The sequence below is a fragment of the Onychostoma macrolepis genome, chromosome 16 (assembly GCF_012432095.1).
Source record: "Onychostoma macrolepis isolate SWU-2019 chromosome 16, ASM1243209v1, whole genome shotgun sequence".
In the NCBI taxonomy this organism is placed as follows: Eukaryota; Metazoa; Chordata; class Actinopteri; order Cypriniformes; family Cyprinidae; genus Onychostoma; species Onychostoma macrolepis.
The window spans coordinates 12,911,582-12,928,276 of NC_081170.1; the positions used below are offsets into that span (position 1 = coordinate 12,911,582).

The following is a 16,695-nucleotide window of genomic DNA, read 5'->3' on the forward strand; positions in this document are numbered from 1 at the left end:
AACTTGGGTTATTTGGCAACCCAGCGCTGGGTAATATTGGACAGAACACATGCTGGGTTATTTTGACCCAGCTGGTTGAGTTAAAGTTTTTACCCACCATGCTAGGTTGTTTAATATATTGTTTTAAAATTATTACATAATATAAATTATAAATTATTTAACATCAAAAGATGAACATTTATTATTAAGCAAGAACACCCATGGACAAAATACAAGACAAATTGAATTTATTTGGGTGAATACAGCATAGTTTACAATATTACATACATTTAAACTAATTTAACAAGCATTGTAGAAATAAAAAAAGGCATATAGAAGTAGCATTTTAATTTAAGTGTATTCAACCATTCTCTGTAATCACTTTTTACTGAAATAGTGCTAATTCTCGTGCCGGTGTGTTGGCGAAATCTGTGCCGGTGAAGACCTGCAGTTCGCGGGGGAACTGCGAACTTTAGACCGCGGCCTCGTGTTTCATTCGTTGCTGAGAGATGACTTCAAAACTTGCCCAAAAACAAACATTACTGAAATTAGAGAACATATTTTAACATCAAATTAAATTATATATAGTGTATATATATATGATTTCAATTTAAATTATATTAAACAAGTCTTGACAACGAGTTGAATCTAGTATTATTTAAAAAAAATGTAGTTGGAATGAAGGATCAAATTGGGTACATTAATTTGATGAGTTAAAGTAATGGGAAAACATATGTTGCCGTGACATACTGATCATATGAATGTACAGGGAGAGAGAGGTCTAAAGAGAGAGAAAGAAAGAGAGAGGAGCCAAGTGAGTTGGTGACTGACAGCAGCAGTGCTGTGTGTACCCAGCATGCAGCTTGTAAAGCTCCGACCCCCTGCCTTCCCACGTATCGCATCTGCGGCCTGACGCTCTCTACCTCCTCTTTTAGCCTCTCACTGACCAGTGCTTTGAAAAACTTCTCTCCTTTCTCTTCTCCTTTCTTCTCTCTCTCTCCTCCCCTGGCTCCTCCCTCACGCTCCGCAGGCCTTTTCTTCCCCCAACTGTCTGGGGACCCTTTCACTTTTTGTCCCTCCCTGACCTCCCCTGGACCACATTCTGTGTTGTTATACACACCATCTGCTTTGGGAGGGGGGAGCGGCGAGCCTTTCCGAGCCACGTAAAACGGTCAGTGTGTCGGCCCTCCTCCCACCCCGTCCATAGTGTCACTTTGGATTTCAATGTGAACGACGAGCTCGGCCCTCAGAACGGCTTAGAGAGGGCGATTAAAGGTGGACTCATCTCAAACTCACACCCCTCAGGCTGCAGTGGTATGTCCCGCTAATTCCCTGATAGAAGTCTCTTTTAAGAGGCACTCAAGCCGCACTAAGCAGCTGCCTGCGAGTTAGGTCATTTTCCCAGGAGCGGGACAGTGGGCTTTGGCAGGACCTCAAAAAAAAGAACACCATCTGTTATTGGACTGAAAAGGTTGGTGACACCTTCTGTGGTACCAACAACCCCTAATTAAGCGAAGGGGAATGCAGGAGCAAGCTGCGAGCCGACTGGCCGGCCAGCCTTACACATTGCCCTGGTGACAAGCCAAGACCATTCCTCATACGTCCCCCTCTCCCCATCCACATCTGTCCACCGGGGCTCACCGAGCGGGCGGCCGTGACAGAGACCCTCCGTGAACCTCTCTAGTGCTGACACTAGCTGCGCTGTCCACCTACAGTACGACAAACACGCCAACAAAGTCAAAGAGATTTAAAGAACAGATTTTTAAGCTGACACCCCAAAAAGACTTGATTAAATGTTGAGAGGAGTCAAATTGCCTTCTCCGAGTAATACAGACACCTCCTGTAATCACAAAGCTCCCTTAATATTTATTTAGACAATGGCATTTTTGCATTTTCTTGTAGTTCATTGTGGATTTCAATATTTATCATACTTGGATTTTGATGTGTCAGCTCTAATAATATTACATTAAGAAGTATACTAGCCTTATCATGAGATAGATATACAGTAAACCAACATAAAACATCAAAAATCATAAACATTATTTGAATTGATTATGAGGTAATTTGACTGAGATTATGATTTTCAAAAATGTTTACCAACATCTTTCTAACTATCATGTTACAGTATCAACTAACAACTCAACAATATTTTCAGAACTGACATTTTGAGTTTAGAGCATGATTTTCATCATCCTGTCATTACAACCTTTTAGTAATTATTTTCAAATAAGTTTTAAAGTCTATTTTTCAAGATAAAAAGTAAAGAAAAAGTTATTTTTTAGAAACTTAATTTAATAAACTTAATAAACTACACTATTAGGGAGTCCACATAACCACATAACATTATACAACTAACCATACCTTGTTATAATTTTTTTTTTCTGATATTTTAAGACTAAAGACCTAAAGAATATAGCGTAGTATATTAAGTAGTATATTCATCTTGTTTTATGGGTTGAATATATGGCCAAAATATCTATTAAAAACAACATTTCCACCATTATCTTGTCATTACAATATCGACACATCTTAATCACTATTTTCAAAAATCGTTTAAAATATATTAAGATAAAAAGTAACAAAAAAGACATTTTACAAACATCATGAATTATCAATACATAAACATCATGAAGTTTTTGGGGAGTCACATCACTTTTGACATTTTACAACTTGAATTAACTTTGCCTTGTTATTAAAAGTCAAATTATCAAATATATTATAGGAGACTTAAAACTTAAAGATAGTTAGCATATATATTTATCTTTTTATGAACTGTGGATATATGATCAGAATGTCCAAATATCAAAACTGATAATATTAGATATTCAATTGAGTTTTTCAAGAACATGTAAACAACACCATCTTGTCATTACAGTCTGTTTTTGTAAGTGTATAGTTACAGTATATCTCTATTTCCTCTTTGTGACTAATTAGTGTGATTAAGTTATTAAGACAAAAGGTCTTAATTAAACACACACACACTGGGACCTCGAAGGTGTTGGCACTACAGAGACTGAATTTTGGCGCTCTCTCTTGCTGGTTTAATGCTTTAATGGCATCCTTTAAACAAAGAAAACACATTCACCCAAAACATTCACCTTGCAAACTGATTCAAACCATCTGTGGCGCTTAGATATTTGATAACAATCTGCAACATTAACAATGCCGAAACTAAATCACACTGCAAAGCATTGGGACTCTTTGCTGGGCTGAAGAACAAATCAGTCCATTTGACAAATGACCACTGGCTTTCAAACAGCGCAGAGGAAACAGAGGTGGTGCTAAAAACATCCCGCTGAAATGTCAAAGCAAATGATATTGCGTGAAGTAAAAGGCCTTAATGAAAAAGCTGGCGGGGGGAGATGACAGTTTTGGCATGGCTGGTGATATAGTGAGCGCTCTATTGCCTCACACCTGCACTCAGATCAGTGGATTGAGCTGAAAGTGACTCCATTAGAGGGACCGTCACCGTATCGCTGCTCACTCTCTGTCAGCTCTTGATTGCCCAGTTGAAGTCGGTTCAAAATCGGCCGTCCAACCACTTAACGAAAAGCAAGAACCCTTTACTAAATTTGTTTCAGGAATCACATTATAAAAAACAGATACATCTTGGTGCTTTTAAAAAAACGTCACATAACATGCCATTGAAGTTGTCATTTTGTGTTGCAGTGCCATGAAGAGGTATTTAATATAATAAATCCAAATAAAAACATTACAATCTACTGTAAATTAGCGAGTTATTTCAAAAAATAAAAAACTTTCCATTGATGTATGGTTTGTTAGGATAGGACAATATTTGGCTGAGATAATCTGGAATCTGAGGGTGCAAAAAAATCTAAAAATTGAGAAAATCAATTAAAAATTAAACAATTAAAGTTGTCCAAATGAAATTCTTAGCAATGCATATTCCTAATCAAAAATTTAATCAAAAGTTTTGATTTATTTACGGTAGGAAATTTACAAAATATCTTCATGGAGCATAATCTTTACTTAATATGACTTTTGCCATAAAAGAAAAATCAATATTTTTGACCCATACAATGTATTTTTGGCTATTGATACAACTATACCCTTGCACCTTATAACTGGTTTTGTGGTCAGGGTCACACACACCACACACACACACGTTTGTTTTTGTGAAAAGTGGGGACATCCCATAGGCGTAATGGTTTTTATACTGTACAAACTGTATGTGCTATTACCCTACACCAACCCTACACCTAAACCTACCTCTTACAGGAAACTTTGTGCTATTTCAGATTTTCAATACACTCCATTCTGTGTGATTTATAAGCGTTTTGAAAAGTGGGGACATGGGGACATATTTATACAGTTGTGCTCAAAATTATTCATACCCTTCAAAGAAGGCTGTGAAAATAAGTCAGCATTGTTTACCAATTTGATCTTTAATTTAATTTTTTTTAAAAAGTTAAACCTTTAACTGAAGTAAAAAAAAAAAAAAAAAAAAGTGGGGGAAAATCACATTATCAAATAAATATTTTTCTCTAGTATACAATGGCCACAATTATTGGTACCTCTAGAAATTCTTATGATTAAAATATCTAATATGAAGTATATTCCCATTCATATTTGTATTATCACACCAGGGTGACTAGGAACATGAAGCTTCCTGTTTCACAGGATTATAAATATGAGGAACACATAGGCCAAATTCCCTTAATCATTGATCACAAGGAGTAAAACCAAAGAATATATTTCTGATGTGCAGCAAAAGATTGTTGAACTTCACAAATTTAGAAAGTGGCTTTAAGAAAAGAGCTAAAGAATGCCATTAAAAGCAAAGATAAATGGCTCCTGGCATCTAAAAAGAATGCCAAGCTTCAGAAATGCCATTAAAAATCCCCATTTCCCCCATCAGGGCAATAATTAAGAGGTTTCAATCAACTAAAGATATTACGAATCTGTCTGGAAGATGATGTGTGTCTATATCGTCCTAATGCACGGTGAGAAGGAGAGTTTGAGTGGCCAAAGACTCTCACAGGATCACAAACTCCAGTATATTCAGTTTAACAGACATGACTGGAACTTCAAATAGCACTGGCTTCTATGGTCAGATGAAACTAAAAAAAAAAAAAAAAGGGCTTTTTAGCAGCAAACACTCAAGATGGGTTTGGTGTACACAGGGATAAAAAAAAGTACCCCATGTGTACAATGAAATAAACTGCTGTATCTTTAATGTTGTGGGCCTATTTTTCTGCTGGAGGTCCTGGACATCTTGTTTAGATACATGGCATCATGGATTCAATTAAATACCAACATATAAAAAATTAAAAACTGACTGTCCATGCTAGAAATCTTATAATGGGCCATGTTTGGATCTTCCAACAGGACAATGATCCACAAACAAACATCAAAACCAAAACAAAAATGGGTCACTGAGCACAAAACCAAGCTTCTGCTGGCCATTCCAGTCCTCTGACCTGAACCTTATAGAAAATGAGTGGGGTGAACTGAAGAGAAGAAGCATCAACATGGAGCTGGGAATCTGTAGGACATGGAGTGATTCTGGATGAAGGAATGGTCGCTGATCTCTTGTCAGATGTTCTCCAAACGTATCAGGCATTATAGGTGAAGATTCAGAGCTGTTATCTTGGAAAAAAGAGGTTGCAAAAAGTATCGAATAAAAGGGTATGAATAATTGTGGCCAATGTGTATTAGAGAAAAACATTTATTTCATAATGATATTTCTCTCAAATTTTTAATTCTTATTCTCCAATGAAAGGTTAGATTTTTGTAATTATTTTAAATAAAAGATCAACAGGATTAATGATACAGATTTATTTTCACAGCCGCCTTTGATCATATTTACCATGGGTATGAATAATTTTGAGCACAACTGTATACACACACACACACACACACACACACACACACACACACACATATATAGATATATATATACACACACACATAAACACACACACAGCCGCTCAAAAGTTTGGGATCAGTAAGATTTCTAATGTTTTAAATATATATATATACACACACAGGTGCATCTCAATAAATTAGAATGTCGTGGAAAAGTTCATTTATTTCAGTAATTCAACTCAAATTGTGAAACTCGTGTATTAAATAAATTCAATGCACACAGACTGAAGTAGTTTAAGTCTTTGGTTCTTTTAATTGTGATGATTTTGGCTCACATTTAACAAAAACCCACCAATTCACTATCTCAACAAATTAGAATATGGTGACATGCCAATCAGCTAATCAACTCAAAACACCTGCAAAGGTTTCCTGAGCCTTCAAAATGGTCTCTCAGTTTGGTTCACTGGTCTACACAATCATGGGGAAGACTGCTGATCTGACAGTTGTCCAGAAGACAATCATTGACACCCTTCACAAGGAGGGTAAGCCACAAACATTCATTGCCAAAGAAGCTGGCTGTTCACAGAGTGCTGTATCCAAGCATGTTAACAGAAAGTTGAGTGGAAGGAAAAAGTGTGGAAGAAAAAGATGCACAACCAACCGAGAGAACCGCAGCCTTATGAGGATTGTTAAGCAAAATCGATTCAAGAATTCGGGTGAACTTCACAAGGAATGGACTGAGGCTGGGGTCAAGGCATCAAGAGCCACCACACACAGACGTGTCGAGGAATTTGGCTACAGTTGTCGTATTCCTCTTGTTAAGCCACTCCTGAACCACAGACAACGAAAGAGGCATCTTACCTGGGCTAAAGAGAAGAAGAACTGGACTGTTGCCCAGTGGTCCAAAGTCCTCTTTTTAGATGAGAGCAAGTTTTGCATTTTATTTGGAAACCAAGGTCCTAGAGTCTGGAGGAAGGGTGGAGAAGCTCATAGCCCAAGTTGCTTGAAGTCCAGTGTTAAGTTTCCACAGTCTGTGATGATTTGGGGTGCAATATCATCTGCTGGTGTTGGTCCATTGTGTTTTTTGAAAACCAAAGTAACTGCACCCGTTTACCAAGAAATTTTGAGCACCTCATGCTTCCTTCTGCTGAGCGGCTTTTTAAAGATGCTGATTTCATTTTCCAGCAGGATTTGGCACCTGCCCACACTGCCAAAAGCACCAAAAGTTGGTTAAATGACCATGGTGTTGGTGTGCTTGACTGGCCAGCAAACTCACCAGACCTGAACCCCATAGAGAATCTATGGGGTATTGTAAAGAGGAAAATGAGAAACAAGAAACCAAAAAATGCAGATAAGCTGAAGGCCACTCTCCTGGGCTTCCATACCACCTCAGCAGTGCCACAAACTGATCACCTCCATGCCACGCCGAACTGAGGCAGTAATTAAAGCAAAAGGAGCCCCTACCACGTATTGAGTACATATACAGTAAATGAACATACTTTCCAACAATTCACTAAAAATATTTTTTTATTGGTCTTATGAAGTATTCTAATTTGTTGAGATAGTGAATTGGTGGGTTTTTGTTAAATGTGAGCCAAAATCATCACAATTAAAAGAACCAAAGACTTAAACTACTTCAGTCTGTGTGCACTGAATTTATTTAATACACAAGTTTCACAATTTGAGTTGAATTACTGAAATAAATGAACTTTTCCACGACATTCTAATTTATTGAGATGTACCTGTATATATATATATATATATATATATATATATATATATATATGTATACACCGTATATTTTTATACACACACACATATATATATATGTACAGAATATTAAAATATTAAACAAACTTCTTTATTTGTTTATTTATTTACATAATTACAAAAACAAGAACCTGTAAAACAATACAAAAATTGTGAACACACACACACACACACACACACACACACACACACATATATATAATAATAATAATAATAATAATAATAATTATTATTATTATTATTTTATACGTGTTTATTTAAATATATTATACATGTTTATATTATTTAATACACAGTTATCAATATATTCAATACATATTATTATTATTCTGAATATTGAAAAACAGCCATTTATACATTTAAATAAATATTGTTTTATATTTACATATTACAATATTAAATATTAAAAATGTAAACAAACTTTACAACATACCCACTTATAGAGTATATAAATTACTACAAATACCAAAACATCTTGATGCTTTTTAATATATCAACAACATGCCGCTGAAGTGATTATTTTGTGTTTGTGTGCCATAGACATGAACAGTCCACAAGCTACCAAGAAGATAAGAAAAACAGTGCGGTTTCTGCTCTATTAGAAACTCTTGCGAAGATCCTTACAGGGATAATAAGAAGATGTGATTGGATCAGAGGACTTTTGGCTGTCCCATAGGGCATCGAGGTCCATTACATGAGACAAGTGACACCTGACAAGCCTCTCCTGTTGGGGAAACCTGACCAATCTTATTGGGTCATTTTTCAGCATGTCTCTCTCAGTAGTGCAGGCACAACTGTAGGGGAGCCATACATCCAAGGCTCTGTGTCAGCTAATTGTGTGATAACATAAATTAACTAGAGATGAGAAAAAAAAGGAACTTTATTTATGAATTTCTTGGATTTCTTTATCCCTCCAGCAAAACATCAAAATTGCTACTTAGCATGAATTATACATTAGTGGAGGTTGAGAAGAGGGGCCCTTTCTCCCCCGCGGGGGTGGGGGTGGCGAAGCGGCTGCCCGCATGTGTGCCAGCTCAAAAACCCCCGCAGAGATGACCCCGCCCCTCCGCAGGAAGTGCAGCGCTCCACTTCCCCCGTCCCTCTGGGCAAAGCGGCATGTCATTGAGACACAGACACATGCATCCCAGTTTATCTGCCCGCCTGTCAATCAAGAATGTGCACAACCGACGCAAACACACCAAAGAACGTCCACAACAACAAAACGCGTGTGAATATGCGCACATGCAGTAGACATAAGCACTCACACACAATGACCAGCACACTGTTGTTTATACGATAAAAGACTAGAGCTGTGCACAGAAATGGAAAGAAAACTCACAAATGAGACCTTTCTTATACTTCAGTCTTTTCTCCTAAACAGCGATGAGATTAAATGTAGATCAAATGGAGACTTTGCTAAAGTAGCCTGCTTCTCAGATTTTTTCCCCTGAGAGAAAGACTCCAGTTATCTCAGGAGTTTCAGAATAGATTTCATAAAACTGTGAGCTGACAATGCCAAGAAACAAATGTCTGCAGTTGAAAGTTAAATGTGAATTCAAATATTTCTCATTAAATTCTTCAAGTATTTATGTATAGCTTTAGAAACATAAACATCTTTATGAATTACAAATATACTTACATAGTTACATTTTACTATTATAAAGTAAACTTGATTGTAGAAGGCTTCCGGTGTCAGTCGGTTCCAGTTATTTTAGCCATCCAAAAAACAGTCTGTTATGCTGATTGATATATAAAAGTGTTGACATATAAAACTAGTGTTTATTATCATATTATTTTTATTTATTGTAATAAACATACCGTTTTTGTACCACAAATAGTTTTACCTTTTACTGCACGTTGTTATTCTTTTAGTTATTTATCAAAATTAGTTATCAAACATTCACAGGAAATATACACGCTGAAAACTTAGGAGAATAGATATTATTTTTAACTAGTACAACCAACATTCTACAAAATGTTCACATATAAAATTGTCAAGTTTTAGAAGCTGTCAATATTAATAATATATGTTTTGGTGTTTTTGCAAACATGCAAAAATGTAGAAACATTTTACTTTCAAATATGTATGATTACTAATGATCGCATTGGTACATCAACATCTACAATGCAAAAAAAAAAAAATTGCTTAAATCAAGATACATTTACTGAAGAAGTAAAATGACTTAATATATTAAGTCTTGTTTTCTGAAAAAATATCTGCCAATATGGCAAGAAAAATAAACTTGATTTTATTTTATTTATTTATTTATTTAAGAAAACAAATGTATAGATACTTTACTGGAAAACAGGACAAAATACAGAGTAAGAATTGCAGTTTGAAGATTTGAAGATAAAGTTACTTACATAAAGCACAGATAAAGCTTTAAGTAAGAATAAAACTACAAAAGAGCAACCAGTGAGTACTAGAATTTGCCTCTGTGTAAATCTGTGCAGCTTATCCAGCACCTCCTAATTACACAGAGAGAAAGCCAACGATTCATCAGGTTCAAAGTTCAGCGTCAAGCTGCCACGATCACATTTAACCTCTCAATATGCCCCAGAACACAATATTTGGTCCAAAAGCAATGGGTGTCCTTTCATATGGATAATTAGCATAAACTGTCACAATAACACTCTCATATCCAAGACAAACTCCCACACTGCACTAAAGAAACGCTCAGTCTGACATATACGAAAACAAGTTTCTCTCTCACACACATTCTCAGTCTAGCACCCTCCTACACCGCTCTTTAAAAGCGAGCATTTATGATTTAACCATTAATGGTGGAGGCGCATTTGTGTTTGTTTTCCATCATTATCTCTATCCTGTGCCACTCAGAGCCACAGGATCAGGTTAGAGAGGCAGAAGTGCTCTCTCTGTCCCACGCCATATCTTTAATTAGCTCGACTCTCTCTAGTAAAACACACACAATCCGCCGGCTCAAAGTAATTGGCTCAGAGAGAGAAAGTGAGAAAAAAAAACTGATTTCTTTAATTAATTTATCTGCCCGCAAGAGCAACCCGGAGAGTAGCCGCAGGCCAGTTTACAAGCCCGTCAGGGTGCTCTCGCTCACACATGCACAACACCACCACCTGAGAATATACGGCCTTGTGAGTGAGCAGAGGAAATCTGAGAATACATTAAAGGAAGGCACTTAACCTCACACACACACACACAAAGCATTTACGGTATAGCAGCTTTGATTGGACGTTCATTTGCAGTGTTTGGTTTCAAAACAGTGCACGCACCTGTATTGACTGACAGCTTGTTTGAATTTGCTATTCATTCAGGCAGAAATATTTGTATGGACATCTTTTAAAGAGACACATTTTGTGTTTCTCAAAGTCTAAAAATAATATTCCCTGTTGTTTTGAGCACACAGCGAACACACAGTCAGAGCATCAGCGTGTGCGGTCACACACACTGTAAGACGCACTGTAAACATTTGAAGAATATGAATAATAGTATCATAATTATCAGATAATGTGAGTGAGGAGTCATGTATCACTTTGAAAATCTCAGATTTTCACCCAAGGGCCAAAATATATGAACCCTAAAAAGACGTATCAAGTGTACAAACTAGCAAACAAGCCTCGTTAACATCCCCAGTGGTAGGCAGACACACAAACACACACATGCACACACTGCACAGTTGCCAATGTCTGGTGCCACCGCTCTGACACAGTAGATCTCCTAACACCCTCTTATTATCCAATCAGAGCTCTGAGCAGTTCGGTGACAGACAGTGTGTGAAACTGCCACTCTTCAGAAGCCAGAGGAGGATGTCTGCCATCTCTCCTGCTGCAGGGGCGCCGTGATTGGGCCATTGCTGTGATTGGCTGTGTTGATTATCTAACAGGCTCATGACTGCAAATGAAGGCGGGAAGTCTTGGACAGTGATTGACAGGTCAAAGGAAGGAGGTAGACTGGAGTTTGATATGTCTTCTGCTGTGAAATTATTTTTTTTTTAAGACATATTGGTGAAAATGAATAGTGACTGTGCTGTCATGCCTGTTTTTATCCACATTAGGATGGTCAATTATTATTCAGATACAGTGGCAACAATTACGATCGCGGATATTGATTACTGATTGCATTAAAATAATACTTTATTTAGAAAAGACACACTATGTATCAAAAGTGACAGCAAAGTCTTTTTATATTGTTTAATAAATAAATTTCAAATGCTGCTCGTTAGGGCTTTCTATTCATCAAAGAAAAATTATCACAGATTCCACAAAAACATTAAGTAGAACAACTGTTTTCAACATTGATAATAATAATAAATGTTCTTCAGCACCATATCAGCATATTAATGATTCTAAAGGATCATGCAACACTTAAGACTGGAGTAATGATGATGAAAATTCAACTTTGCCATCACAGGAATACATTACATTTTAAGATATATTAAAATAGAAAACAGTTATTCATTCAAAATATTACAAAATTTTATAATAGTCTTGGTGACCATTAGAGACTTCTTTCATTAAACTTTTGAACAGTAGTGCATAAAATATATATGAATAATGAATAGTGGAAAAAAGTAAAAAAATTCTGAAATTTCATATTCATTATATGTATACACACATTATACACACACACACACAGATTATTATTATATTATTAAAATACTATTATTGTCATTGTTATATAATAATATAAAATTCATCATTATAATTTTATAATATTATAAAAGTTCAGTATCACCTAAATGGATTCATGATTCACTAAACCCTATAGTGGTCACTGCTTCATATCCCGGCATTTCATATTAATTTGTTAAAGTTTTGGTTTAAAATAATAATAATAACGGGAGGTGGGAGCAATTCTGAACACTGAGGAGCATCCAAACAGAAAAACATTCCAAAGTATTGACAAACTATATATATATTTGCATCTTTGAATTTGTATTTTGTATAGTATAAAAATGTTCTTATACTATACAAAATACAAATTCAAAGATGCAAATATATATATATAGTTTGTCAATACTTTGGAATGTTTTTCTGTAGTATAAGAACACTATACAAAATACAAATTCAAAGATGCAAATGCAAAAATCTTGCATCAATGAATTAATTAAAACCATTCTTTTTTCATGCATGCCCTAAGCATACACAATATTCACTTACTCACATGCAACTAATACAGTCACAGACACACACATACACATACACACACACAGTCCAGCACACAAGGGCGTTTCTTCGGTCTCCATGTTGGCTCAGGTTCATTTTGGCTGTGGTTCAGCCTCCATTGTGGCTCTGTTCCAGAGCCCTCTGTGTCTCAGTTTCAGGGTGCTGGGTTGCTGGCAAAGGCCCACATGGACACTCTGCTCACAGTGGAGCCCTTTGTGTGAGGTGCCATTCCTGTTTTGTTTTCCCATTCCGGTCGTAATTAAACCACCTACAGTGCCTCACCGGCAACAAATTGGGCAGCGAACGAGGGAGCACGCAAAGATAAATGGCTCCTGGCATCTAAAACTCTGACAGGACTTATGGCATCCGACTGGGTCCGACCTCAGAAAGGTTAAAGACATGTTCGCTTAGAGAGCAATCAATTACCACGCTGGTATAGCCACTCTCACGGAGCAAAACGTGGCCAATCTGCAGAAATTCCACTAATTTGTGGACAAATGATTGAAACGACAAAGCTATCAAACTCCTACTGCTTCGTAGCGGAGAGCTTAGTGAAATCCAGTTCATTCCTCTCCCTATTTGCTCTTTCTTTTCTTCCGTTTCCCTCTACCTCTCTTAATTCTTTTTCCTGTATTTGTCCTTGTTGGCTTGGCGGAGCCTCTCAGCTGTTCTGCTGTGTTAGTAATTACCATTTCATTAAGGACGACAGTTTTGGGGGTAGAGGCACCATTTCAACTGGGTCTAGTGGGAGAAGTGCATGCCAAATTCGGTGCATGAAAGGCAATTATCCCTCTACGCCAGCAATTCACCATTTTGTACTTGGCGAGTCGACGACATTGATCAGAATGAGTGGAAGTACATATCCTGGTATCAATAGTCATTCCCTGGATGGTTTAGCAGCTACATGCTAAAAATATTAGCAAGGGCGTGAAGAGGAAATAGAAAAACGGACAGCAGACAAACAGCAAACTCAATCACAACAATTATAGTTTCTGTTACAACTAACATATGGGCATAACTAGATTTAGGCATTTCCCAGGCATATGTGGGTGCTTGTACAACTTCCTAAGGTGGTAGCAAGATTTTTCCACTCTTATTGTAACAGATTCTAGCACACTTTTTCTTTAAAACCAAGAACTACTGAAGAATTTCATAATTCAAAAGTAAATCATTATTACAGTATAAACACAAGGAAAGTTTTTCAAAAAACTACACTACATACAAGTTTGGATTTATTTTAATGTTGTTGAAAGAAGTCTTTTATGCACATCAAGGCTGCATTTATTTGACCAAAAATACAGTAAAAACAGTAATATTATGGTGAAATACAGTGAAATATTATTACCACTGAAAAGTATGTTTTCCTATTTCAATATATTTTTAGATGTCGAATTTTCAGCTCCAGTCTTCAGTGTCACATGATCAGAATTCATTCTAATATGTTGATTTGCTGCTCAAAAAACTTTATTATTATTACTATCAATGCTGAAAACTATTTTTGCTGAATGATATTTTTGTGGAAACCATGATACACTATTCAAATGTCTGGGGTAAGACCCCAAATAAATTAATAAAAGAAATGAATACATTTATTCAGTAAGGATTCAATAAATTGATCAAAACTGACAGTAAAGACATTTATATTGTTGCAAAGATTTTATTTCAAATAAATGCTGTTGTTTTGAGCCTTTTATTAAGTAGAAATATTTATTAGTAAAAATTGTTTTCAAAATTGATAATAACTAACCATTATTAATCAAGTTCCAGTAATTGATAAGAGCACCATATCAGCATATTAGAATGATTTGTGAAGGATCATGTGACACTGAAGACTAATGGCTGCTGAAAATTCAGCTTTGTCATCACAGGAAAATAGAAAAAGTTATTTTAAATTGTAATATTTTTTTTTTACTGTATTTTTGATCAAATGAACACAGCCTTTTTGAGCTTAAGAGACTTCTTTCAAAAACAAAGGAAATCTTATCCACCCCAACTTTTTCAACAGTAGTGTATATACATTTATTTCTTTTAAATCATAATTTGAATCCCATTGCATACATTAATAAAAGCAACACAGCGAGCAAAACTACTAGTTCAACATAGTTTTAAGCCAGTACAAAATCCGAAAAAAAAAAAAAAAATTCTTGTCTAAATATGCACATGTTTGTGAGTATGTGTATGTGTATGTTTTATGGAATAAAAAGGAAAGGGAGGGGGAAGGGCTGAGTTATAGTGACAAGACTCTGTGCTTGTCTGTTGGAAACTGCCGCAGCTCATCTAATTGCATGTCTAGTCTGAATGATGGGGCACTTAATTCTTACACATTCCACACAATTGCTTTCCACTAACACAGGCCTTGGAAGAGAGACAGAGAGAGAGTGTGAGCGAACATGAGCATATGGTGAGATGCGCAGGTATAAATAGGTTTCCCCAGCTATGGTCAAGGAGATTAAGCAGAAGCTTTAATGGACAGTGTTTCCGTCCTGAGAAATGCAAAACAGTTACACAGGTGAGGCATTCCTGGCGCCTCAAACCAAAGAATGGTTTGGGGGCCCTTAGCAGGACGACCCTGGGATCATCTTCTCCAACTTCAGCAAGGAGGAGTGTAACGAGTCCAAGCTAATATATTCACCAGCCAAGATTAATTCAACCAAAGCACTTAATTACTCTAATTGATCTTTATTAGCACCAATTAGAGTAGGACACTGGGGGAAAAACAAGGTCCTGATTCCTGTAGGCAGGGGAGGTGAGAAACAAGGTAAAAGGACAGACTTGATAGCTAGATTAAACCTGGTCCATAACTGGGGCCTCATTTATAAAGATATGCATAGAATGATCCAACATGTGAACGTATAACAATTTCTGAAACCATTTTACCCTAGTAAAAAAGTAATATATGTATACATTAATTTCATATTAAGTATAGTACGAATCTATTAACGTATTTACTGACATATCCCTTGAGACTTAGTGATATGAAAATTAAAACTAAACTTAATTTGGAGTACTACTTGTGCACAATGCACATTTCTTAATATTAAGCCTAAAATGTGTTTTAATGTCACTACTGATGATTGTATGATGTTTGAATAATGCAAGATATTTAAAGTGTACCTAAAGTATACTTGCAATAGTTCCACGTAAGCACAATCAAATATACTTCAGTATATATTTAGTTGGCCTTCAGCACTACTTCCACACAGTTAAAGTGCATTAAGTACAAAATTAGTTGTTCCAGTTTAGCAGACTTTAAGTATACCAGTTTAGTATACCAAACGTACAGTTGCAGGCTATTTTTATTAAGTACATAAATATATAAATGCATTTGTAGCATACTTAGCATAAAATAAATGTATTTCCAATACATTTTAGTATATTTATTTTTCACTAGGGTATACATGTACAATAAATAAATAAATAAAATCTTTAATGCATCATAAGTTCATCTTAACTTTAACTCCACATCAACTCCACATAATAGAACAGCCACAAATAATTATTTCTGGAGTATATTTCTCTTTTTTCAGGAAACAATAATTAATTAACTAATTAATTTCAGTGACAATTATCACAAAGCAGTTGCTTATTTGCTTATCCCATGTGCGCCCCTCATTTGGGAGTCACACTCATGGTCTTCGCGGTCAAAAGTGACTGAACACCTGAAATGTAACTCCCCGCGCCCCAGTAAAATCAATGTAATATATTTTTATTCAATATATATATATTTTTTTAAATTTTGTATTTTGAGAGAATTTTATGGTACTAATTAATTGTTATGCAATAATTATGATCAATTTGTCCCATTGAAAATATATATTTTTTAAATTCTAATTTTTAAAAATTATTTTTACATTTATGCAGTATTTCAGATGAAAACAGACACTAGGCCTTTACAATCCAATTTTTGAATGCAGATTAGCACCTCCTGGTGTGAGCAAAGAAAGAAAAAAAAACATGTAATTTCATGGTGTAACC

The 16,695-nt window shown here is 35.8% G+C and overlaps 1 protein-coding gene across 6 annotated transcripts in view; it reads right to left on the minus strand.

Annotated features, from left to right (window-relative positions):
• Positions 1–239: 239 nt before the first annotated feature.
• Positions 240–16,695, minus strand: part of LOC131522542 (uncharacterized) — a 45,308-nt gene continuing 28,852 nt past the window's right edge. For 4 of the 6 annotated variants that reach the window (XR_009266553.1, XR_009266548.1, XR_009266547.1 and 1 more), the window contains one exon: positions 240–521. The gene's annotated coding sequence lies outside the window, so the exon portion shown is untranslated. The remainder of the gene's footprint in view (positions 522–16,695) is intronic. The other 2 variants (XR_009266550.1, XR_009266549.1) reach the window with 1 other exon arrangement.